Source organism: Dromaius novaehollandiae, chromosome 3 (genome assembly GCF_036370855.1).
Source record: "Dromaius novaehollandiae isolate bDroNov1 chromosome 3, bDroNov1.hap1, whole genome shotgun sequence".
NCBI classification, from domain to species: domain Eukaryota; kingdom Metazoa; phylum Chordata; class Aves; order Casuariiformes; family Dromaiidae; genus Dromaius; species Dromaius novaehollandiae.
This window is the reverse complement of record NC_088100.1, coordinates 69,495,078-69,521,626: the sequence shown is the minus strand read 5'-3', so window position 1 is coordinate 69,521,626 and position 26,549 is coordinate 69,495,078. Positions and strand designations below refer to the sequence as shown.

The 26,549-nt window shown below is 39.9% G+C and overlaps 1 protein-coding gene across 10 annotated transcripts in view; it reads left to right on the top strand.

Annotated features, from left to right (window-relative positions):
• Positions 1-26,549, top strand: part of TIAM2 (TIAM Rac1 associated GEF 2) — a 184,353-nt gene that overhangs the window by 56,531 nt on the left and 101,273 nt on the right. The window contains exon 6 of one of the 10 annotated variants that reach the window (XM_064509124.1): positions 5,533-5,663. The exons of 7 other annotated variants lie outside the window; for them this stretch is intronic. The gene's annotated coding sequence lies outside the window, so the exon portion shown is untranslated. Of the gene's footprint in view, positions 1-5,532; positions 5,664-8,414; positions 8,434-21,457; positions 21,655-26,549 lie in introns of those variants that run through there. 2 more of the 10 variants (XM_026122237.2, XM_026122236.2) reach the window with 2 other exon arrangements.

Here is a 26,549-nt window from a genome sequence, read left to right as displayed (position 1 = left end):
CCAAATTGATTACATAAGTCCTTAGCTAACTTCTTTAGGGTAATTTTGGACGGGCCCAGTATCCTCCGAGGCATAGGTGGGGCCTAATCTCACTCCCGGGGCCTGCTCCTGTTAATGTTTTCTGCTGTGTTATCTGCCACTCTGCATACAACGTGCCCGCGCGGTTCGAGAGCGCTAAAATGATCTGCGTAGTGAGCTAAGGGTTTGCAGGGAAGACCAGGATCTGCAATCGTTTGCCCGGCGGTGCTGTTGCCTCCCGGAGCCGGGGCCATGGGGACGGCTGGCCATCGCTGGGGCGCCCCGGCGGCTCCCGCAGTGCGCTGATCCCTCCGGCCCCTCGGGGAGGTACTCCGTGGGCAGGCAGGCAATTACCTCTGCTGGTAATTAGCTACTAGGGACTCCCCCATGGTGTTTCAGAGGGAGCTCGCAGGTCACAGCGTGTGACAAGAAGCCTGGGAAGGCCACTCACTGGCATCTGCCGTTTTCAGTAAACCCGCAATGTGCTCTACCTCAGTAAAGGAGAAAGCAAAGCATCATAGCACGGATTGTTTCTAAGCACCCTTGATTAGTAGCAGCATAATGTGCTTGCTGCAGTGTTGAGAGACTTGTCATTATCAGATTTTTATTTATTTATTTTTTTAAACAATTCTGTCTACTTAAGATATCACTGTAATAATGGAGCATCGAGGGGTATAGGATGCAATCCCCTATTGTATCCTATACAAAGCTAACATGCTATCTGATCAGTATCTTGAAGGCTAAGATGAACCAAATGTTTATTACACATAGGTTTTTTTTTCTTCCACAGTCTTTTTATTTCCTTTGAATGCTCTTCTCTAGATTTGTTTAAAATATAGCCTATTTTTACCCATTCGGTTAGATTTGAAGGAGCCCACTATTTAGTATTGAGCACTGCTCCCTGGTGAGTTTGGGGATGTGATCAAAGGTGCAGCGAGGGAAGGAGATGCGCAGGTGGCGCAGGGCGAGAGCGGGAGGGGGGTGGTGATTTGATGCGCTCCTGTTTGTGCTGCCAGCTCGCTGTGCTGATAAGAAGCTACCTTAGCATGCTCTAGTATTTTCATAGATCGGCCGATTGTGAAATATGCTGCTTCTCTTGGGATGAAGGGCAGCATTCTGATTTTTAATAACTGCATGAAACCTGTACAGTTTTACTGTGAAATGAGAGCTGGAGTGGATTTAGAAATATCCTTGCTGTCCGCTGCCCAGCAGCGTGGACCCTGATAGGTCAGTCTGCTGTCCCTTAGCTGCTGCAGTGTGCAGCTCTAGAAGTGACAAAGATGATGCTGTGGAGGTTTCTGTATTGCACTGTAGCAGCCCCCAGATACTTATGTTTCTAACCTTTTCTCTTGAAGAAAAATCTTCAAAGGGTGCCAAGCTTTGAAGGTAAATTGAGCTCACAGGTTTTAATTAAACCTACACCTTGGATGCCCATATAGCAGAGAAATTCCAGGCCTACCAAGGAATCATTTTTTCTTTTGTCTTTTTTCTTTCTTTTTTTTAAATGGAGTGTTTTGGGGGAAATAGGAGAAGCAGCAGCAGCAGCAGCAACATACACAAGACAACTATTAAAGTTTCTCTATTCCTACGCTCGCCAGTGGCAGATTAGCATGCACATCTTAGGTGTACTCTTCATTTTCAGTTTCTTACAAACAATTGCTACTTCCAGTGACAAATCTCAAGATATCAGAAAATGCCTTAAAGACTAATTTTTTTTTTTTTATTGGAGGATAGAGGAAGGGGAAGGATTGTGGGAAGCTGTATTTCATTATCTTGAATATACAAAGCAGAAGTGACTTCTCTCTGATACTGACCCTTACTTTTGGATTTCAGTTCTCATGCTCAGGGGTGTGTGTGTGGGGGTGTGTGTGTGTGTATATTCTTTTTCTTTTTTTTCCTTTTACTTTTTCCTTCCAGTAAGTATTTAACTAGCCATTTCATCATTGGAATTAAACAAGGAGCTACTCTGCTATAGATTGTACATATTTATCTTAGGATTTGTGCTTCTTGTTCATTCAAATAGAGCAGAAGTGGTAGATGATGTATGGAGAGACAGGTACAGGAGAAAGGCTGGTGGGAAATGAAACTCAGAGAATGTCCAGATCCGTTTTTTTTCTTGTCATGACCTTATGCAAAAAGTCATTCTGATGTAGATTCACAGGTTGCCTGGTACAGAGGTCACACATGGAATAGTTTGTCACAAGCTAAATTTTGTGTTCGGTTACTTTGCTGCTTAGCGATACTCGTTGGTGAAGGTGAAGCTTACAGGAGGAGCATGGGAAGCTTGGCTGGGTTCTGGCCAAGGAATTGCAGCTGGTCTCCTAATTACAAGAAGACAAAATGATATACAGGCCTGTGGGGATCTGTCAGACACAGATTTATTGGGCAGGATGGAGTGGGACTTAAAGCTATCGCCTCCTATCAGTCACCTCCTCCCCATATGGTGCACATGCTCCAAGTTCCGTGATACTTCTGCAGCCGTGCAAAAGTTGTCATCTGGAGCATAGTTGTCATCTCTCTTCTCCCTGGTTCCTGTCTGGATCATAGCTTTTCCAAGTCCTAGTAGTGGTTGCATAACACAGAAAGTAACGTGTAAAATCGTTTTACCTGCTCCAAAATCAGGAAGTCTGCCATTTAGGATTGCTAAGTGATAGTCTGACCACTTTTGCCGTCTCATATACCTCCTCAGACATCACTGAGGAAAAACCCATCAAGACTGCCATTAATGAAAACACAAGAAGAATCTGCACGTGCTGCCTGCTGGCCTCTGGCCACCCTGATCTGTAGTCATTGCAACACAAGCCAGTTGGAATATTAAAATAAAATAAAATAAAAGTTTATCAAAAGTGAAACTTTGTTGGCTCATTCTGCTTTCTGCAAAACTTGGGCTCCCAAACAAATTCTTAGTAGTGCTTGGGGAAGAGATGGGGGAGGGACCAGTTCATATGGGAAGGCTCTGTGCTCTTCTGCTCAAGGACTCAGGTTCAAGTCTCTTGTTTAGTTGGGGCTGGAACTAAGGGATCCTACTCAGCTCCCTGACTACTGAGATGTTGGCAGAGGATCTTCCTTTTTATGCAAATATCAAACAATTTCCCAGTTAAAAATGAGATTTTTTTTTCTTTCCCTCAATGGAAAACTGTTCCCTATTCAGCTCTAATCACAGCTTACATCTAGAGTAGGGATAACATGACAGACGTTGATGTTTGCAATGATGCTTACAATACATGTGGCATGATGAAGTGAATGTTGCTAGAGCAAGGTTAACCTTTAGGAAGAAATCAGGTAATTCCTCTTCCTGTCTCAAATTTTACCTCATGTTTTTTGCATGTAATTTCCTATGATTGGGGGTAGAGGGAGAAAGAAAAGAAATGGGCCTTAGAAGGAAAGTGGACAAAAACATGATTGTCACTCATTTGTGCAGTTCCAAACTTAAGCTAATGTCCCCCCAAGGTTGTGCTGCCTTTGCCCTCCCTGCACAGCCCGACCCTCTCGCAGGGACTGCAGGAATAGGTGCCCAGTGAAGGGAGAAGTTTGCAGCACTGTTTTATACCATTTGCCCAGTACTCTCACAGTTCTGGGGCACAATTTGCCACAAGCTAATCTGGAGAAAGTTCATAATGTAGGAGTGAAATCCGGGCTTTGCAGTAGGAGACCTCATGCTAATTTCAATCTAGCCAGGATTTCACCTTTAGGTATGTGAAGCAAAAGCAATATTGGTGGTAGGTGATGTTAAACTTATTTCTGGACTACTCGGCGTCTTGTACATCTTTTATTTCCTCCATAAAATACAGAAAGAACTAAAGCCATTGCCTCACTAGTTCTTAGCCTTATGAGCTCTTTTGTTCAGATAAGACTGTTAATTTATTTTCCTGTAAGTTTATGACTTTTGACTTGTAAGTTGTTTTTCTAGAATTAAATAATATATCCAGATATTAAAAGCTGTCTCCAGTCTTGCTCGCAAGGTTGGTACATATATGTTCCCAAAAGCTTAGAGATGGGAAGTATGAAATTTTATATAAAATTCTTGTTGTTCTTTTTAATAGGGTATGCACATCTCAGGGCTTTGTTTTGAGCATTTTTTCTATAAACTTTTCATGTTGGTTGTGTGCTGTAGAGTTCCCTAGAAAGTGAATGTTGTGTATGTGTGTGTGTTTTTAATGAAAATTGAACATTTTTTCAAGTGCTTCTGAAAATATACTTGCTCGTGTTCAAAATAATCTCTATAGGAATTAACTAATGAATTATCTACTAAAATAATAGAATTTTCTGTCATGAGTGGGTTTTTGATACACCTCTCCTGTTATGCATCTTCAAGGAAATTGTAAAAACTACATAATTGTAATTTAATGTAGCCTACATAAGCTTCATTAAGCTGCCACAAACTGAAAGAGTTGGAAGAATTTGGGAAAAGACTATAATCAAAAAATAAGTGCTTTTTAAAAGGAGTAAGGATTTGAACTGCCTTAAGCATCAATTCAGTATACAGGACCACAGTAGGATAGGGATGTGTTAAAAGTTATTCTTGTGCTTAAAAGGCTTTTTTCAAGTTTTCACAAATGGAAACTGAGCACTCCAATTGTGTGCTCTGGCCACAGTGTTCTGGAGGGTATGTGCCACCCTAACATATGTTTTTCAAAGCCAGGGGAGCTATTGCATATTATGTCATCCTTCATTTTATGACATTGTTGATGTGAACCAGGACAGGAAGCCGGCTGTGATCACGATATATCACTTCTATTTCTTTTTTCCCCCCTCTCTTCCCCTTGCTCTTTGGAAAGAAAAAAGCATTACAGCAAAAAGAATGGGCAGACCTTGAAATCGAAGTGGATAAATGTTTTCCTTGTGAGAGAGACTGTGCAAGTTTTCTTTAATCTTCCATATGAGATAACTCTTAGTGACAGAAAAAATAAAATTAAATTAAAAGTACCATTATAAATTATTTTATAGTTACAGTTCCTTTTTTGACCTTGACTGTGATTACCAGAGAAGGATCAAGAGATCTCAAGAGTCACGGCTTTCGGGGTTTGTTTGTCACAGGGGTGAAGAGCACTCTATCATGAAATATGTGCCAGTATATTTCAAAGTGTCCTTAAAAGACTTCCCTTTAGCCATAATTGAGAAGACTCAAGGATCCAAGAGGTCAGACCAACAAACAGATGTCACTTCTTAAGCTATTTTTTTCTTCTTTTTAGTGAAAGTCAGCAGCTGTTCTGTTAAAATACTAAATACTGATAAAATGCTAAATACTAAATGTTAAAATACTAAAATACTGGTATGCCTTTTGACACTGGTTAGCTAGACTGGTTATTTACATTAGGAAGAGAAGTGTACTAAAGAATTAAGCATTTCCTTGTGGAAGTGTTTCTTTTCGGTGAATGTATAAAGTCCTTCTTCACAAGCAGTTGGAATCAAGCAGTAGGAAGCAGTAGGATTGATCTTCTGTTTTTCTTTAATGTGCCAGTCCTCTTTTCAACTGCCACCTCACTGAGAAAGCGCTCTCTTGATTTATCTCAGGGCCAGGACAGAAGTGCTTCCCTGGATGACCTTGAATTTCTGCTGGCTCCTCCATCTGGTTGTTCAATATTTCTGGCTACATGTGCTTGTCTTCCCAGCAAATGCAGAACCCAGCAGCTGCCTTGCTTATGGTCTGTATTTTCAGTTGTGGCCCTTGCTGTTCACATACTTGACTCCAAAAGCTGTTTAGCTGCTATAAGGGTAGTTGTTATATTCAGCAACTTCAGTTAAATTTACTTGGAATAACAATATTTTTATTTCCTTAAACTCATGCTTTTCTGTAAACAGGATTGGCGTCTAGAGTATTAAGATGGAGTCATTTAATGTTCTTTTATCTGCTACTGAGTTATCAGTGCATTTGTAGTTGAGTAGTTACTTGCATGTTGAAAATACTTATTTTCATCTAGAAAGTGACTCGTGCAGTTAAATTGTGAGTAGCAGAGCCATGGATTCGTCACTTCCGTGACTGTATAAAGGAGCGTAAACAGACTTTATCCTGCCCTTGAGGGGTGTTTGTGCATAGCCTTTCTTCCTATTTTTCAAAATCTAGTTTATTCTGTTCTGGATAAAATACAAAAAGAAGTTTTAATCTTCTTTACGGATAAGATATGTCTCAATATCAAGTGCTGTTGCATCTAGCTGCCTGTTAGTGGGAACTTTAAAAAGGAAGGGTTGGGTTTAGGGTTGCCTCTCATGCAGTGCCTGTACAAAGAGGCCTCATGACTGAGTGCAATTATTGTACAAGCATTAAGCAGTAAAAGGCATTTCATCTGATTCTTATTATACAATTACATTACCTTCATGTGTGGCCTGAGGAGGGAAGTGGGAAGGGAGGACAGAGCGAACCACCCCACTTACCTCCTGTATGGGAAACCAGAGTTTTGAATGTGAACTGGTTTTTTTTTCTTTTTTCTTTTTTTTAATTAACAAATCACACCAGGATCTGATGTCTCTAATTTCAGACTTCTGCTGTTTTCAAATCCTGTGTGTGTGTAAACAGTACCTCATTAGCATAGCAGGTTTAGGGTTGCTTGTGCCTCCATTGAAGGGTGACTTACATACGATAGTAGTGAGCGTGTTTGCTCAGCCATGAGGGCCACAGAGATGGCTGGCCCTTTCTTCTGACTTTTGCTCTTTAGTTCTGTAAAGTCAGAATTAATAACTTTCCTATATATAATCTTCCTCTCTTTTTGTTATTTACTGCTGACGCTGTTGTTACAAAAGTCTGTAGGCCGAAGAAAAAAATAACTTTTAGGATAAAATAGTTTGGTGAAATTGAGACAGAACTTGATGATTTGAGTGGTTATTTTGATTATAGAGCAGGTAATGTAAATCCTGAGGGGTTAATCTTGTTTTCTTTCTTTGTTGTTTTTTGGTTTTTTTGGTTTTAATTTTTGGTTTTCTACTGGATGCTAGTTGCTGTATCTTAAAGCTGGATTGTTATTTTGGTTATTTACCATTAAAAATTTTGTTTTGCAGCTGTTTCATTTTATCTTACTTATCTTTTTGCATATTAGTAAGTAACATGATATTGAGTCATTTTTATTTAAACATCTGTATGATTGTGCCTAATTTTAGCAAATCATTAATTTTGACACTCTAATGCATATGTTTACATGTGACATTTTCATGGATTGTTAATCTCTTATTTATGTCAAGTTCTATTTGTTGGAAATTGTTTATGCATTTTAAATATAGTTCCAGTATATTATATTTATTTTAGATTGCTGACTAAAACATGTTAAATGTGGTGGCTACAAGGGGAGAGTCAAATAAGTTTATCAAAACATCTGGCTATTTAACTGAAGTAACAAAAGTAAATCAAAGAAAAATAGTATGCTTTCTGCATCAGTGGGAATCAACTCAGGGAAGACTGACTAACCACTCTCATTTATCGGCAGTGAAATCTCACTTTAATTTTTGCCATTGTGATAGATAACAGTCAGTGTGTGACTCCAGGACATCCTTCCCTTTGCAGCGATGAATATCCTGTTGAACAAACGCCGTTTATTTCACAGCAAAGGACAGCGATCGTATTTAGTGAAAGCCATTGTGTCACTAAGCTCCAATTTTGCATTGCAGCTTCGGTCCAGAGCAGCCTGCTAGAGTAGCCAACTAGTTTGTCTCCTGGCTTTTTCCTGGTGCCCAGTAGATTCGCATTTCTGTGCCAGATCTATGTGGTAGGGAAATCTGGCTCCGTTGCCCTCCTGGTCGGCCTCTCTCGGGGCAGCGGGCGCGCAGCACCTCTGCTGCCTGCCGCCGCTGGGGAGCTACGCAGCGGGGTGTACATCGAGCCCTAACGCACCCCTATGCCTGTCACTGGGCACTGGAGAGAAATGGCCCCTGCTCTGGCCCGCAGTTCCTTATGAAAGCAAAGCGCATGGTAACCACCATGAAGACAGCTACATGCTATCTGGAAGCCGTGCACTGTTGGCTAAAGAGGAAGTTTTTTACAGAAGAAGAGGATCAATTGAGAGAGCAATGAACAGTCGAGGAGAGGGTTGAGGAAAAAAGATTAAAGTTTTCCAGGCAAAAGATGTTTTTTAAAGTTAAGATGTTTTTTTAAATTATAAGGAGGCACCTGAAGATACATAGACTGAGCAACAGCAGTGTTTTTTTTTTTTTTTTAGCCTCTTTTTTTTTTTTCCTTAACCTGATCTTGGCTAAATCAATTGTTGTATTAAGTGCTCTAGACTCCCACACCCTCTACAGATGTTCAGTGAAAACTTTATAAACGCTGAGCAGTCTGTGAACTTAGTCCAGGTCCTGACAACGGTTTTGTGGACTGATTAATGACCTGTGTTACTGTAGGTGTGGGTTTCCTCTGCTGTCCGCTGGTGGTGTAACTAAAACTCCTGCAGATGTGGCTTTTGCAGAAACACGGGGACGAGTTCTCTTAAGGTAAATCTTCAGATGAGAGAGCAAAAAGGCAAATTTCCCTTCTCAAAGCTAAAGGAGGAAGAAAATAGATGGTCTATAGCATAATGACTTGCAACTCTTAATTATTACTTACCTTAAATTCTCAAAATAGGGAAGAACAGAGCAGAGGCCCCTCATTTAACCAGCAGAGGAAGGAAAGCTGTGCTAGTTGTTTTAACTCTTGGTTGGGGAAGAAGGATAAGGTGTTCTGGATTAAAATGATCAGATCTGAATTTTACTTTAATATAATAAGTAAGAGCCGGGACCATGTGTCTTTGGGGAACCCCATCTGGTCTCAGACATTTTTAGTGCAAAAATGAGACAATTTTGACACTTTGATCATCTGTTGTATCATTTTTTTTGGCCACAGTTTCAGTTTGTTCAGTTCAGAAAGTTCCTGGTTGATTAATATTCTTTAAGGGAAATGTTTTGTTTTTGTTTTCCTATTCCTCAGCTTTACACTGTGTATTCGAAAGGAATGGGATCAGCTTGAAAACTGTTCACTCTAGCACAAAAAAAAAAGTCCATCATTTCACATAGTTTTCACTGAGTCTTCAGAAAAATCTGATGTCACCATTTTTAAAAAAAGAAACAGAAAGTTTTTCTTTTCTGCTCCTCCCTAACTGACCTACAGAAGTCACGTGAAAGGCAAGTTTCTCACTTCACTTACGCTCCAAAGTGCTTACAGGTTCAGCTTTTAGTTGACAATGTAGATGAAGCAAAGAAACAGATGAAATGATATGAAATAGAGAAATTAAATAATCAAGCAGCCTGGTTGCCCTTTTCTCTACAATTTCAAATGGTAGAGATACTGAATATCTTTGCTTCAAAAATAACTGAAGTGATTTAGTTGAATCGTTCCTCATATAAAGATGCCAGGCAGGCATCATTATGGTGTTTGTAGTCTCTGTCCTGTAAACAGTGTTGTAGGTGTTACCAACAAAATGGCTTTAAAATACCACAAAAGTGTGATTTTTGTTTTTAAAGGAAAACCTAATACTCGTTTAAAAGAAAAATCTTACATATGACCTCATCGTTTAAGGTCTTTCAGATTTGAATCCATGAGGTTTTGAGCTTAGTTTTGCTGAGAAGAGGAGCCTGCAGTCTGTGGGATGAAGTTACTGTTTTATCTGTCACCTTGTTTAGATCCTGTATGGCTACATCACCTCATACAGTACAAAATAACAATAGAGAACAGATAATACTGAACAAGACTTGTATTACAAGGGAAAGTGAAAGAAACTGCTGCTTCTAGTCCCGAGGGAGGAAAGAGGAAAAAGCAGCGTAATGGCCCAACAGCAAAAGTTGAGCACAGGAAGAAAGTTGCTGTTTATGGGCTTCCGAGGATGTATACCTGTGTGTTGTATAAGCAATGCAATTGTATAACAAGAACGGAGAAATTAATAGGTCTAAATATAAATACATGTATAACAGAAGAGCCACACAATGCTTTTCTCCAGGGAAATTCTGCTTCATGGTTAGTAAATGGCACTTTTGGTGTTGTCAGGAATTCCCTTTCACAAATTAACAACATGATATAATTTTACTAGTCCTTGTTGTGTGCTTGCCAGAAATGGCATCCTCTGAGTCTGCTCTGAACTCGTGTATTTGTTTAACCCAGCTTCATGTGTTTTGAAAAGACTGGCCTCCTTCTGTATCATGCCCCAAACAAGCTTGATATAACTCTTTCCTGTTTTCTCAGCCAATAACAGTAAATGCTTGTTCTGAAGTGGTTCTTAAAGTTAGCTGGAGAGATGCTCCCTGTTCAATTCTTTTTTTGTGCAAGAACTGAGTAGATCTGGTCTCCCTTGGCCTTCTTTCTTGTGCATTCATTTATGCTGGTGCAAAGCAGGTGGAAAGTGCTACATATTGTGATTGGTCAAATTTGATCCCCAGCCTGCATTTGCTGAATAAGAGACAGTCATCTATTTTTAAGAGAGCCAACTGATTTTTTTCTCAGAAGAATGAAGTTTGATTTGTAATCCTTCTTTGGGAAATGCAGATGCATCCATTTGTGTTTATACAAAACCTGTTGTTATTTGAGAGTCAGGGAGGAAAAGATATTTTTGCCTATTATTACCAAATATCTGCTACATGCAAATAGGGCAACTGCTTTCTTTCACTGACCTGCCAGCTTTTTTCATGTGTTGTCCAAGCTGCTCATTGGAAATTTCACATCTCTAAGCAGTTTGTCTGTAATGATTATATGTCCATCACAGAAACCAGTAGAAACCAGGCATGAAGAAGGGTACCAAATAATAGCCAGCCAGTGAGCTACATCCACTAGTGTGAGTTTGTAATGATGCTGGGCTACTCTCTGTGCTAAGATACAGGAGCTCCCAGTGCATCTGTTGGCCAGAAAGCTCTGGCTGGGGCCTCATCCTTCCTATCAGCCTGTGGCTAGCAAATGTTGATAAACATCTGGCTTAAGGGCCTCCCAACTGCTGCTGCCAGAAAGTGTGAAGATGTGTTTCTGTTTCTGCTCTTGACTAAACATCTCAGAGGCTCTGGCAGTGTGTTGTTGTGGTGCTTTGATGAATTTCTGGTCCCAGTCCTTCCCTTCCATGTTTTTTCTGTCAGTTGGTCTAAATCCCACCTCTACTGCATTAGTAAGTTTCTTAAGCAATAGTAGCAAAAAAAAAAAAAAAAAAAGAATCCCAAACAAAAAATCTCTCTCCAAAACCTGGCACGACCCTTGTTAGTTTGACTGTTCTCACTATCTCACTGATACTAGTTGCAAAATTGTTCACAGTTTAATTCATTTATTTCTGTGTGCCTTGACAAAGTAACAAGGAAGAGCAAACTCAAAGTTACTTGCAATCTCTGCAGGTATGGCTGCCAAGATTTATCCTTCATTTGTGTTGAGCCATTTAGCTTTGTTGCTATAAAAGCTACAGACTATGTAACTGGGGGTCATTTGGTTTAGCAAAAGCAATGTACTGTTGTCACACACACAATGCAGTTTCACTGAGTTCTTCAGATGCCAGTGGGCCTAATTGCTGTCCTCATAGGAAAAAACTTTCTACCTATCAGGGATGCCGAATGCTGACAGTTGAGCTCAACTTTGCAAATACAGCACTCAACCCTGAAAATAAGACGTTCTGCATGTGTGTTTGTGTGTGTGTTCATTTATCAATTTATTAATGAGCCCTTAGTAGTGTGCTGCTGAAAAATGGTAACTCACCAGAATCTATTGCAGGTTTTTTTCATGGACTTTGTTTGATTTTTCCAGATTTTCACATTTCAAGAAAAACACTTTGTTAAAGATTTGGATTTTGAAAAGTTTCAAGCAGCTCTAGTTACCAAAAGTAGCAGTAGGTCCGAATTAAAACATTACATTGGAACCACTTTGAAAATCTGGAGTTGAAATGCAGACTAGACTGTGGATTTTATTTATTCCAGACACAATTAAGTGAAACCTTGAGATCCAGACATTCCTTGTTTTTGAATATTGTTCAAAATCTAGGTCCAGACACGAATCTTTCATTGGAAGCTTGACCAATTTATATATCACTAGGGGATGTTTAACAAGATTTGATTGGATCTAGAAGGTAATGACTGCCTAATATTTCTGATGAAGAGAGGATTTCCTGGGAATGTCCCCGAGGTCATCTTGCATTTCACAAATACAGCCTGGAAGGAGAGGTTGCAGACTATCTCATACGTTACAAAACTAATGTCAGCATTGATAAACATGGTACGCAGAGAGCATTTTAGGTGAGCTGAGTGTTACTTTTCTGTTAGTATAGTTAAACATGATGATGATTCAGAATTAATCTTTTCTTGATTTTTAATTTGTGATCTAAGATTTGTAGAACAGTAAAGATTTAGTAATCTGACTTTAAGCCAAGGCAAAGGTTATGTTTTAATATTTTGGCTCAGTGTACCTTCCCAGCCCAGCATAAAGTCAAGAATACAATGCCTAAAGTTCTGCACATTTTTAAGCACCATACTGAAATGAAGTCTAAAAGCAGATCTGTGTGACTTCATCCTGTGGGTGCTTTCACTGCTTTTGGCCTGATTCAAAGCCCACAGAAGTCAGCGGGAGCCTTTCCATTGTCTGCAGTTGGCTTGGATAATGCTCTATGTTAGTAATACCATTATGTCAGCACTAATATTTCAGGAAGCTGAAGGGTCGCTTGATAAGGTAGGGGAGAACAGGCAAGACTGTGAAATCACTGCTTCAGAATAGACTATTCACATGGCCTTGAGTGTTGCTTAGAAAGAAGAGAGCACTCTGGAAAAACAGATCTGCTACTGCAGATTGCTTAGAGATGCTGAAGGCAAAGAGCATCCAAATATTGCTTTGTGGGTTGCCTTTATTGCAAATAGAGCTAATGTGTCATTATATGTGGAAAAATACTATAGAATTCCCCTCTGGCCCTTGCATGGAAAGAGTGAAGCAACGGGAACTTTAATTGTAACCCCTTCTCGGATGCCAGGGAAGAGGAAAGAGTCCTTGAGGCTGCCATTACCCTAACAAGATATGCTGTTGAGGTCAAGATTTTATTTTTCCCTTCCCTGATTCAAGCTTTCTACCTCAGGCAAGGAGAAAGAAACTCAAGTCCGTTGAGAGAAAATAGGAAACAGAAAACTCCAGTGCTCTGCTTCTTAATTTGCATGAAACTCTCAGATATCTGTGCACAAGGCTTGCATCTTTCCTGTAGTCTTGATGGTTAAAGGGAAAAGCCCCTTGGGGCTTCCGCAGGAAGTGGATAAATGTAGCATGCCAGTTTTCACTGTGGAGGCTGTTGCAGGAGGTGGAGTACGGCACACTGGAGGGGGCGACAGGCTGGGGGTTGTGGACACAGGGTATACTGAATTTAAGAATGACCCAGACATTATGAACTTCTGCACACTGTGGTATTAAGGATTATGTCCTTAAGTGGCTTAGCACTGAAGGCAGTAGGTCTGGGCAGTGAAGACCTTGGAAACCTCTGGTCCCCCTTATTCCCTTTTGTCCCTGAGCTGGGAACTAAAGCCCAGGTCTGCTGCCCTCCATGTAGATGAGACAATAGAAGGGGGAAAGGGTATCCTGTACACAGCAAGAGGAAGAGGAAATCCCTGGCCACGTGAATTCATGCAGATGGTCTTAGGTTTCTCACATAATCCTGCACTTTTGTTTCTTGAGAGACATCCCACCTCTCCCTTGCCTGAGTATAAGCATGTGTAAGAGGCTCTGTGTGGGGAATCTTGTTGATTTAATTATTCCTTCCATGTTGTTTTCCTGTGTATGGGACAATTGAGCCCATAATAATTAATCTTGCATGCTCTGAAACAAGAAAATGCTACATATGATCCAAGCTGCAAGCTGAAATGTGGTTATTGGAAATGATTTTTATGGCTGAGCAGGCCAGTATCATGCTGTCTCTTTGCTTTTTGGGGCTTTTAGTTAGTTATTCACAGCGTCATGCCGGCAAAATATTTTATGTCTTTCCATTTAGCTAGCTGACTTAATGATCTGCTTCTGGAAATGTTTATAAGCAGATGACAAAATATAGATTTTCTATGTAAACTGGTGGCTTAATTTTTTTCATGTTAATTGAAAGGCTTATCTCTGTAGTATCTCTTTAAATAAGGAAAAGAATTTCCTGAATATTTAAAGTCCTATTTTATGCACTAATGTAATTTATCTTTGTTATTTCTTATCCACATGTTGGTTGCCTAGGAACAGGAGTAATAATACTAATTTTGAAGTTTTCTCCTTCCATTTGTTCTTCCATCAAACTGGCAATTCCATATAGCTGTTGTGTTCCATATGGTAATCTACTAAATATTTACATCTCTTACTTTATACCCTTTTGAATGTGTATGCAAATCCATAGTTTTTTCTCATGCATGGTCCGTATTTTGGTAGTAAAATTCTGTTGCAGACATTCCCAATTACTACACTAACATTCCTTAAAAACTTTATTTGAGGAACTCTGTTCAGGTATTATAATTTTAAATTGATTCCAAATAATTAGAGATCTCCTGATGCTGTATTAAAAAAAAAAAAATCCAACCCTGTTGATTCTGAGACAGTTGCATTTGTCCCTTGTTCAGTAAGGCTAGGATTACATGAGATAATTACTGCTGTAGAATGTGTTTGATTACTGTTAAGATAAGGGACTGAAAAATAATCCATTATAACTAAAGCTGCTGTCATTTTGCTTCTTTACTAGTGCTGTCCCCCTCCTACAGATAATAGATATGGGAATATCTTTGAATGATCCAGCTTTTTAAGTACGAGCGCTGTTTGTCTGTAACCTCTCTTGCTGCTATATTATATATATATATATATAATATATTATGTCATCTGTCATATGAGAAGAAAAATCAATAGATAGCTTTTTCCCATCCTATAACATCATATATGTTAGGATGCTTACTGTTTTTTATTTAGCAGTCAGACTTAAGATTGCATTCCCAATTTCTCTGTAATAGAATTTACTTGTTTTCTTCACTTGGTAGGTACAGTGCTTATCAACAACACATGCTCTCTTCATTTACAGTGAGTTTTTTTGCAATGTAGAGATGATAGTATTGTAATGTCTATCCTTGCACAAGCCAGCGCCCTCCCTCCTTTATTGTATTGTAAGGATAATAGAAGCTGCTTGCTCACTTAACTCATGTGATTAAAATGGGACACATTGTGATGTTCTTCTCAATTAGCATGATCGGCTCCCAGGGAGTAAGAGAACCCTGGCTGTGTTGTTTCACATTTTCCCCTCTAATGAGTAGAAAGAGTCTTTTGAGAATTGCTAAATAATTCAGACCATTAGGAACCTGTCAACTTAAACAATGCCCCCTCTGACCAGAAAAATTGTTGTGAGCAGTTGGACACCCTGGCAGATGTTGAACTTGTTCTTATTGTTAGTTCTGCTTCAGGCAAATAGCTTTGCAGCAGCTTACAAGATTTGTGCATCCCTCCGTTTAATAAGTGCGTGCGAATATAATCAACACATGTTATCCAGATTTGCCCTAGTTTTTACACCCCAGTATTTCTTTTTGTTAATTTAATAATACAGTATCAAATTCCTAATATTATAATTTACCCTCTTTAGTAGGTTTGCCAGATAACAATAATGAGAAACCACAAACAAGGCATAAAAAGAAATGAAATAAAATACTTTTAAAATTTTCTTTTATTTTGTAAATCTCTTATTTTGAAGTGCTTCTCTACAAGCAGAAAGACGAGGTGTATTTTTAGCTGCATTTGTGGTATACTCATATAACCCTAGGATCTGAGATTTAAGGGGAAACATTCATATTTTGAAACTTCCTATAAAGTCATATGCATAGGCACTACTATTTTAATTAAAATTTGCTGTGCAACAAGATCTGTCTTAAATGCCTTTTGATGCAGGCTATCTAAGAAAATACGAATCTGACATTTTCTTAGAAAGTTCGTCATTCTTATCCTTCCGTAACACATGGTCTGCAATATTTTTGTAACTTAAGTTATGAAACAAGAATCAACTTTATAATGAAAAATTATTTAATATGTTTGGTTAGAAAACAACACCTTAAAGCTCTCCCCCCCCCGTGCTTGTGCTTCTGTCTTAAATGGGTGATAGCAAATAGTCAGTCTAACACAAGCAATTAGCTGGTCTGTTGGATCAGTTAATGGAACAAGCTATAGTGGTAATGCAATGTGAAATAATATCTGTGCTTTATAAATATTTATGTTGTAAGATCTCCTAGTATATTCTTGTGACAAATGACTCCACCTTCAAATATTTTTACATGTTTAATAGACATGTACTTTTTTAAACAGTGTGTGAGAAGACTCCACTTCTAATTTTTTTAACCTAAAGCATTTTAAAAACCTATCTACTCCTATTTTTCAAATTTTAGATTTTTGTTCCTGCAAAGTAAGAGTACTCAATTGAGAGAATTTTGACACATATCTGTTGTAGTAGAAGAATTTTTCATTATAGTTAGGAAGAAATAGTTCACTAGTTAAGGAAGGTATCACAGAATAGTTGGGTTTGGCAGAGACCTCTGGAGATCGTCTGGTCCAGCCCCCCTGCTCTCGCAGGGTCACCTAGAGCAGGTGGCCCGGGACCAAATTTGTTACTGTCAATTGCGTATTGAAAAAGTCTATTGCTGAAATGGCATGCTTGTCAAAAAAGATGCATCAGTGCTGCTCTGATGGTACAGAAAGCCACCCCAGTACTCAAATGGGGTCTAGTACTCAAATGGGGTCTTGACCTGGTATATCACTATTTCTCTCTTACCTCGTTTTTCAAAAACTTAACTTTTACCATTCTAACTTGGAAGAAAAAAAAAAGTAAAAAATGTGAGCCATTTAGGACCGCTGCAGGGAGAGCCTTTCTGTAGCAATAGCTACCACAGCTTGGGAGGGCCCTGTTGGTGTCGGATGTTAACTTGTGTGGTGGCAGTGCTGTCATTTCTAGTAATGCTGTTTTTTTTCATTCTTCATGTGAGAAAGGAGGAGGCTCACAGCTTGGTGTGGCCTACTGTGAGTTGGAGACCTGAGCTGGTGAAATACATAAGAAGTATCACTCACTTCAGACCATACGTCTCTCATCCTGTGTGCTCAGTCACTTAGAGGAGATGGATTTGCTGCACAGTTCATCTGCTTTTTCCCCTGATTGATTTCGCATTTTTCACTAATGCTTCTGCCACATGCCCTGGCATCATGTGATCATCCTTTATCTTTGTTCATGTAATTGTTCTGAAATTAATAAGACAGTAACCAGAGGCACTTAGATTCTCCAACTGTTCTCTATAACTCACTTAAAAATAGATCATAACCCAGAAGCAAATAGTAAGCCCATGTGTACAGTCGTGCTAAAGAACCACATGGCATAAAAGCAAAGGAAATTTTTCATATTGCTTTAAACATCAGGTGTGGTTTGTTGCATGCCTTAAATGTCAGAGGGTTCTTGCTCTTTTGGACCATAGGAAAAGGCATTCCTGAGGAGTGAGGTACTTGCAGTGAGCGCCTGGACAGCAGTCCCTCTCTGCTGAGATGGGGATGGGCATGCCAGCTCCACGAGGTGGCAGAGACCATTCCTGCGATCCTATGTGTTACCACATTGCACAGAGAGGAGTCTCTAACAGAAAGGTTTTAGCCATTTAGAGCACTTAGTCTAAGTCGCTATGGTAGCTGAGGATAAAATTCTGCTCACCTACCCTGGTTTTTGTTGCTTGATGTCTATTCTGACCCATAGCCAGAGTTGCCCGTCTGGACTTCATGTTGTCGTTCAGTATGTGAAATGCCTATTTTGGTCTGTGAACTCTGGAGAAAAGGAATGCGCTAATACTTAGGCTCCTTTTCATTCTTTTCCCAAACTCCTCTAAACCAGAATTAAGTAAAGAATGATCTCAATTAATTTCGTCCTCTCTTATTTGATAAATGTTTGGAAATGAGATCAGGAAACCTAGTGGGTGATCACTGGTTTGCAGAGGAGTAAGAAGTTTTCTGTAATTGAGTTGATGCCTTCTGGAGGAATTTCATATGCTCTAAGGTTTCCCTTCATTATTTGCTGAATGGGACACTGCTGTATTTCTTGCTGCAGTTCCATTAGAGTGCTAAAGGCACCGAGGATGGAGGCAGAGTGGGGAACTGATCCTTCAGAAATAGACTGGAAGGTGTCTGGTGAAAGATATTTTATGGAGGTGGCATGTATTTGTAAAAGTGGACTAACTGTAATAAAGGAGGTATGTCTTGTTTAGCAGGCGTATTTTCTGTTTTTCATAGTGGATTTTCATTGCTTAGAAAAAAACCCAGTGGTGACAACAGGATCTCTTAGCACTTTCAAAGTGAAATCTAAACATTTTTGTAAATAGTGTAAAACATGAATTAAAAGAGCTGTCTATTTAATTTTGATCAATTCATTTATCTCCACTTATAAAAATAAGTTGTTGGCTTTAAAACATTCCATAGGACATACATTTAAAAAGTGTTATGAAGGTTGTATGTTAATTTAGAGGGTTCATTTAACCAACCTGCTATCAAAACCACAAATTTTATTTTTAGCTTCATCACAAAGTTTTCTGCATAATCTATAGTTTGTTTTTACTGTAAAACAGAGATGTCGAGAGCCATTAAGCTAGCAGAGACCTGCAGTAACACAGGCTACATAGCTTCAGCTTATTGTATTGACATAACCTTTGATTTCCTTTGTGACCTAACAGTTACCTAGAAAATGAGGCTAACGGTACCTCTCTCCTCCCCAGCAACGTCATGGTGATACGTTTCTGAAGGACTGTGATGCATGTAGATGCTACAGAGGGTGATAATAGATTAGTCTGTTGTGTTCAGCATGGAACTTGCATGCTCCTTGGTGATCTCCAGAAGATATTTCATTATACGGTTGTCCCAAAGACATAGCAGCAGAGCAGGGGGTGAGAGAAGGGGGAAGAGGTGGATGTGGAGACTCTCTTGGGGTGTGAAAAAGGACGCTCATGCTCTAAGCCATGGACTGGACTGTGAGAAAGCCCAGGGCTGGCCCTTCTGCTCGCTCCCGAGGAGCACTTGAAGGAGGAGGGCCTGTGCACGCAGAGAGGCACGCACGGTGGCCATTAGGTCACGGATGGTGAATCTCTGACGTGTCAGCCCTGGCAGGTTTGTGCAACAGAAGCAAGCTGTGGTCTTTGCCCTGTGTGATGTCCCCATTTTTGCGGATGGGATTACCAAGTACAAAAGCCTTTAGAGCTCAGAACTGCATCTGATAGGAACTGTATGATGAGCTGAGCTGATCTTTTCACTTTATACTCTTCTAGCTCTTTGTAAATCAAGTAGAAGTCAGAATAATATGGTTAACATGTAACGCATATCTACTAGTCAGTATGCTAAAAGTAATCAGTTAAGTACATTAGAGGTGGAAGCAAAATGGAAGAAATAGGAGTAGCAACTTGTGTCTTGAGTCCAATTTTAGCAAGTATTGATTGACTTGTCACAAAAAAGTGGGAATGTGTTAATGAAACTGGCTGATACAATGTGGGGACGTTGTAAATATATAGATAGATTAGAAATAATGTAGTTAGAGCTGAATGACCTCAAGGACTAGAATGATAAAATACAGTGAACTTGAAAAAGGAGAAAGTACAAGGTTGAGTGCATTAATAGCAAGAATGTCTGTTGACATTTGGGAGTCACTCTCTGAAAATGAAAGAGGAAGGGAACAGACAGCTTTATTATCCATTGCTGGGAGACTGTGAGCCACTAATGTGTTTCAGCTGGATCCTACGATATGTCAGGCCAGGTACTTTGCTTGAGACAGGGAAGAATTACTATTATTGGACAAGATGCTTGAGAGGCAACTTTGGGAATAGTATTTATACTGCTGAACATCCATGTTTAAGAAAGATAAATTCAAGTGAAACAGGTGCAGATGAAAGGCTTCTGGGATAGGTAGATGTTAACTTTTAGTAAGGGATCATACTAATATGCTTTATTTAATCAACTAAGAGGTGGACTAACAGGGAGGATGCAGCACTCCATGTGGGAAGGGGGATGGGACCAGAAGCCAGCTATCATTCCTGAGAAAGACTTAGTGCTTTGGTTCATGAGCTGTCATTGCTCCCACATGGTTTCTGAGGTTACTGTAAGGACTTGGATCTGACTAGTTACTGAGATAGTTAGACTGCAGTAATGGTAAGTGAATAGAATATATCAGGAACACGAAAAAGAAAATAATCTGCTTTGCATGGAGAGCAAAGTTTTAACCAAAACAAGCAGATGGGAAGTGTTCAGAAGTAAATTTGGGCTTCAGATGAGGAGTATGGATGTAAAAGTCATATACTGCTCTGTTACAGTTTACAAAAATTAACCTATGGAACTTGCTTACAGAAAACTTAATTAACTTAGTAGAATTCAAGGAAAGATTTGACCTGCGCATAGATGATGAGAACATATTCAGTGTTAATAGTGTTATCCTGTCAAATTTTAGAAGAAATCCAAACCTTTGTGTTTCAGTGGAGGAGTTAACTGTAACTGTGCTTTGGAGATTAAATAGAACTTTCTGGGGAGAAGTTATTGCAAAGCTGCTTGGTTTTGGAGTTTCAACTATAGTGAGGCAGGATACTGGACATAATGAAACAGAGGTCCATTTTTAGATGGCAATCCCTATGTTACTATGCAAATTGTTATTTCATTTTGGTGGACATAAATATTAATTTGGGGGCTTCGGTGGGTTACTAATGATTTCTGTTTTAGTTTTTGTGTGTTTCTGTTCAATATCATCTGCAATATAGCTTGGCTAAAATTTTCAAACTTGGAAGGAAAAATAGCCTTGCAATTTTATGGGAATTTTTGAATAAATGTTTTGCTTTCTGGCTGAATTGGTCACCAACTGTTGCTGTAATCAATGAAGTGTTGCGTCATTCTGATAATAAGGCAGTTGTTCAGGTGCCTAATTACAGATTTAACAGCCTGGCTTTGTATACTGACGCTTGGAGATGCCATTTGCATCTAAAGAGACCCATTTTATCCAATGTCAGTTGTTTAGAACCAATAACTCACTCCATATGATGCTATGAAAAGCATGATAAAAAAGAGCAGCAACAAAGAGAACATAGAGTTTGCCATTGTGTACGTGATGCCACTGCACAGGATCATTAAATGCATCTCAGAGCTGCTTTTGGGAGGATTTTTGTGACTCTGATAGTCTTGCTGTTGTTTTGGGAGTTATATTTCTACCAGGGTGCCTCGTACAAGGATGTTAGGTATATCTACTTAGTGGTAATGAGGTTAAAAAAAAAAAAGAAAGAGAAAAGAAAAAAGAGAAGACAAAAGGGAAGCGAAAGACACTGAAGCTACCTTCAGGCAAGCAAACCTTTATTCAGCAAACTTTCTAGTAGCTTTCCTCTGTAGCTTGTGTGGTAATTGTGGAATGCAGGGTCAGACAAGAGCCCAGTCATAGCCGAGTCCCCGGTGGCGTCAAGGCATTATGGCAGGCCGTCCGGGCTAATCATTTCAAGCGGCCCATGGAAAACCACTTTCTGGTTAAGTCTGCATCATACTGTTCCACCAATGGAAAAAATTGAACACGAGGAGGGTGTGTAGCCTGCAGACAAAAATACATCCAGCCGAGCGCAGGATCTGTTTTTAGTTCCTAACGGCTGAACATTTTGAAGTGTTAGACACAGTTTCCTGGCTTACCGAGCGCAGGGAGAGTCTGTGCGTGTGTGTGTGTCTCCCTGCAGCAGAGCTCGGGGAGAGGAGCCGAAGCAGGAGCTTTGGGGCAGGTAAGCGTGAGAGGGAAGGGGGGCTGCATGAGCTGGGGAGATGCTGGGAGAGGGCAGTCTGCTGGCTACGGGCAAAACACAGGGAATTAAAAATAGTGGAAAACTTAAGAGACCTTTGAAGGCAGAGGGCAGAACAGGCGATTGTAGCGCCTGAACTTCCAACCACTGTGCTTTCTTTACTATCACATATTTCACGCAAGACGAATGATTTTCCTCCAGAAAACAATTCTTGCTGGTTGTCTGTCAAGCTCAATTGCCTGAATTGCTAAATAAACCATTGCAAGTATCATTTTATAGCTGTGCTACCACACGGCTGGATTTTTTAAGGCGTAGTATGAGAAAGAATGTTTCAGAGTGTTAAGTTTCTGTAACAGTAAAATGACTCTCCTGATAAATGTGATCAGTAATCACACTCAGTCTTGTTTTGGATTCATTCTATTCTGACCCATGTTTTAAGTAACTTGCAATAAAATAGAAAGTATGCCCAAGCAAAGGTTATACATTTGCGAAGTGCTAGAGGAAAACGTTTCAGTAAAGATGACTACTGTTACTGAACTGGGATGATTTGGAAAAACAGAGCTGCTGCTTCTGGCGGAGGTAGGTCCTGGATGAGTTTTGATTTTTCTGCATAGGTTTCTAATACATAATTGTACAGAATTTAAGAAAACCCTACATTTAGTGGCATGGGGCAGGTGGGTGGGGGAGAGACAAATGCCCCCAAAATGAAACCGTGTCCATTTTTTTTTTTTTTTTTTCCCTTAAAGACAGGGTGATTAATTGCCTGTGCAGTGAAACCAAAGTTTACTAATTTGTTTATGCTTGTTGCTGATGTGGTCACTGAGTTAATTTTGTGTACTGGCGACTTCATACTTCATTCTGGAAATCATGCATTTCTTTCCCTTTCAGAGTTGGCGATTTGGTAAAATTATACAACACACAGCAAATTACTAGGTAGAGACAAGGGATGGAAAAAATTTATTTCTGATCAGCTTTGATGGGAAAGGGGATCCATATATCACAGAAGGGAGAACTCTCTCCGAATAGGGTGTTCTATAGCTGCAACGATACAGAACAAGTATTTCAGTGAGACCCTTGGAAACATAGTCCTTAGTGTACTTTTTTATTCTTTCAGCATGTGAGTAACATGCTGGTACTATAGTGGTACAGTGAAGTAAGCCCTAAACTGTGTTTTTGCTGTAGGGCTCTTGGAATGCTGAAATCAAGATCTGCTTTTAATTGTCTACAGGTCTGAGGCTCAAGTTTAATTCTAGTGACTAACTCCCAGATGCTCTCCCTTTTTCAAGAAGTCCTTGGGCCAAAGGTGTGAAAGCATTTACTTTGGAATCGACACCCTCAGGTGTTTATGAATGTGTAAACTGAGAAGTAGGAAAAACCATGCCAAATACAGCAACGTCTGCCCCCAGCCCTGCAAAGCAGGTTGTGTAACAGGAGGTGGGCTGGGAGCTCAGCTACGGTCCTGGTGCACTGTCACGCAGGCTGAAGTACGCTGTCCTAACAGTTGCTACCAGCAGTTTTTCTCTTATGCCATGGGTTAAGAGGTGGTTGGACAGACAGGCTTTCTGAGGGAGCAGCTACACCAAAAACGGTCTGCGATAGCAACAGAACTGGTTAAAGTTCGTGTCTTGGGTTGCTTGTCCTTGTTGCCGTTTGCATCCCCCTTTGGTGGGGTCTGTGGGGCTGCACATGGGGCAGTGTTGTAAACTGGAACACACAAGAAATCGTAGTCAAAAAAACCCCTCTCTTCCTACCCTCAAAAACTGACTTTTTGGTACCTTTTTGGTCCATGTGAGAGCATATCCCTGTGGCTGCCTAGCTGACTGTGGTTGTATTCAGCTGCATGAAACTGCTACAACTGAAGAGAAAAGAGAAGACAAGCAGATGTTCCCCGTCGGGATTTTGAGAATCCCTGCTTGATCTGAAAGCCCCAGCCTCACCTCCTGTTAGGGAGGACCGAAGCAGAGATTTTTTCAGCGATCTGCCTAAGCTCAAGCAGAAAGTCTGCAGAAAAAGGTAGTCCTTGAGCTGGATCTCCGCAGCGTTGCTCCATGGCACCAGGCGGCCTTTCGTCTGCGTGCGGGCTGCAAGGCAGGTGCTGAGGCACCTCTGCATAATGCATCCCGGCTTCGGCCAGGTGCAGCACCCCTCCCTTCCCGAGGCCTTGAAATCCCTTGAAGACACTGTGTTAATGTGTACCAGAGCCTGCTGATATGCTTACAACCCGAGTAGGTGGGAAAGAAAAAGACCTTTGAGATCCCTGAGTTCATTTCCCCTTCAAGGGCAGGAAATAGACCCCCGACATATCAACTCCTTAACTACTGCAGCTACTGCATTAAGCCAAGATGTGAGCTGGCATTCCTGATTTTTTTTAAACCAGCTTAATGGCTTTCATTTAAATGGATGTGCACTTTAGCCATTGTGTATAAATTCAATAACATTTACAAATGGTGAAATTTGTTTTTCCTGCCAAAGAAAAATAAGTCTCCAGAGATTTAGATTGTATCAGCACTAGTGTAATAGAATAAGGATCTTCAGGCTTGACTCAACCTTCCATATTGCTCTAACATGAAAGCTATAAAGCATAATTTAATTAAACTGCCAATGCCTTGGAATCAAAAGAATGGTTGAGTAAAAGAAGAAATCTTGTCACAGGTATGGGGTATGTTATTCTGATGTACTATATCTGTGATGTAGACCTGTTGGGATTAATGCTATTTTAATAGAAGGAAGCAGAAAAGGAGATTATCCCCGTCTTGCTTAAAATGTGAAACCGGAAATCTATGTGCAATGTATTTAACAGCGTATAAAATGTCTGGGTCATAATGACTACATATGTTTAATGAGAAAAACTATTGTTTTTAATTTAATCTGTGAGCTACCAAACAGTTCCTAGTACACTAAGATATAACTCTAAAGAGACTAGTGAGTGAATTAGAAATTCTGGCTTCTAATTGGATTTTTAAGGCAAAATAATTCAATTTTTTTTAAGACATATTTGTGGTGTTTTGGTTATTCATTCTTTGAATACAGTGGTATATAACGCAAAATATCCTTGCCAAGAATACCACGGTACAATTATTATGGTATATTTTTGTAATAAGAATGTGATTGGGATTGCAGGAATAAAAAATCTGCTTCTGATTTGTGGAAGCATGTGACCAAAGTGCGTAGTTCTAAAAAATACAGTAAATTGTTTCCAGTAAGAAATTCCATATTTAATCCAGCTACACTGTTGTGCTAACGTCCCTCCCTCATTAATATCCGTCTATATGCAGCCATGTGAGAAGGTGAGGGCAGGTTCACATTCCAGCATTCTGTATTATTGTCATATTAAAAACCAAAGTAGATTAAGAAGTTAATTTAAACTGTAAACCTATAATTCTGTATCCCTGTAAGAATTCACAGAGCACATTGATTCCTTGCAAAAGAATAGTACTTGGGAGATAGCTATGTATAGTTTCTATGACTTTAGAAGCCATTTAAATGAGTGGTGTTTTAACCATTAGGCAGAAGAGAATGTAAAAGTGGTTTGAACTGAAAGGGGAAAAACAGGAATTGCTCAGCCAATTAAAAAAAGTTTTTCCTGATGTAGAAGAAAATGAAGTTGTTGGTCTATGTCAAAGCCTGCAGCACTTCTAGCTAGATTTGTGCACTAAAAGAAAATAAGAAGTTGGTTGCTTCATGTAAAGGAGGAGGGTTTTCTGTTTCATTTTTATTGCTCTGAAGTGCTTTCAGATTGTCCATTACCCCACCTCCACTAATCTCAGTGACAATTTGCTGTGCTTCACCTATTCAGCATGCACTCAGACCAGCCATGCTCATAAAGACGCTGGCACTTTACGTGGCTGCAAATGACTAAGCACAGTGGCAGGTACTAGAGAACTGGGTCCAACGTCCATCTCAAAAGCTGCCACACTATTGTAAATAATAGTCATTCAGTGCTGTACCAACCCTGCACAACTCCATGGGGATGAGGAAAATCTAGGAGGCTGTGTATACATGGTTGTTGCTTAAGCTGTGACTGGCAACAAAATACTCAGCTTGTTTCTATCCTGCATAATGTTTTATCCTTTCCTCAACAAAAGGCTGCTTTAAAAAGCCTTGTGTCCTGGTAGCTGTTGCAATGAACTGAAAGGGTGAAGGGTGTTACTTTCTGTTATTTTCTCTTACTGTTGCTCTTTTAAAAGCCTTTTTCTGTTTAAGACAGGGGAGGTTTCTAATTTAAGCACTTATGCTACACCTAAAAAGTTATTGTTCCTGATAACCCTAAAATCTCTCATGAGGTTCTGCCCTTCTTAATGAGTCCTCACTCAATGGTACTAATTTGCTGGGATAATGTTACTCTCATCCAGGCCAATCCACATTGTTCTTTTCTTTGTCGTTGCTTTTATCATCTTTGCGTTGATGGTTAGTAAAGTTAGCATCACCTTCCCTGCACAGCATCAGTAGATTTTGAGTGAAGCTTCAGGAGGGATTAAATGATTTGTAGATCACTTGTGTATACCCACCAGTGAAGGCTCATTGTCAGCAGCCATCCAAAGGAAGAAAGGCATCAAAATACAGCAGAGCATGCTTTGGTGCATGGATTCACATCTCGTGTGGTGTCTTCTTGATCCAGGCTAGAACTTACCTTAGGTGAACTCTTACAACATCAGGGACACTGAGATTGTCAGTCCCAGGCACAGAAATCTGCTGAGGTACCGTAGGACGATGTCCCACTGCAGTCTCTTGTCTTTCTCTGTTTGATTTATGGTCACTGACTGATACTGACTTTGGTTGCAGAGTATTCAGTCTACTTATGTCTTTGTGCTCACCTCCTGCGAGTCTGGAGTTTGCAGTTTTGTCTGTGTACCACTCAGCAGAGAAAAGTGTCTTGA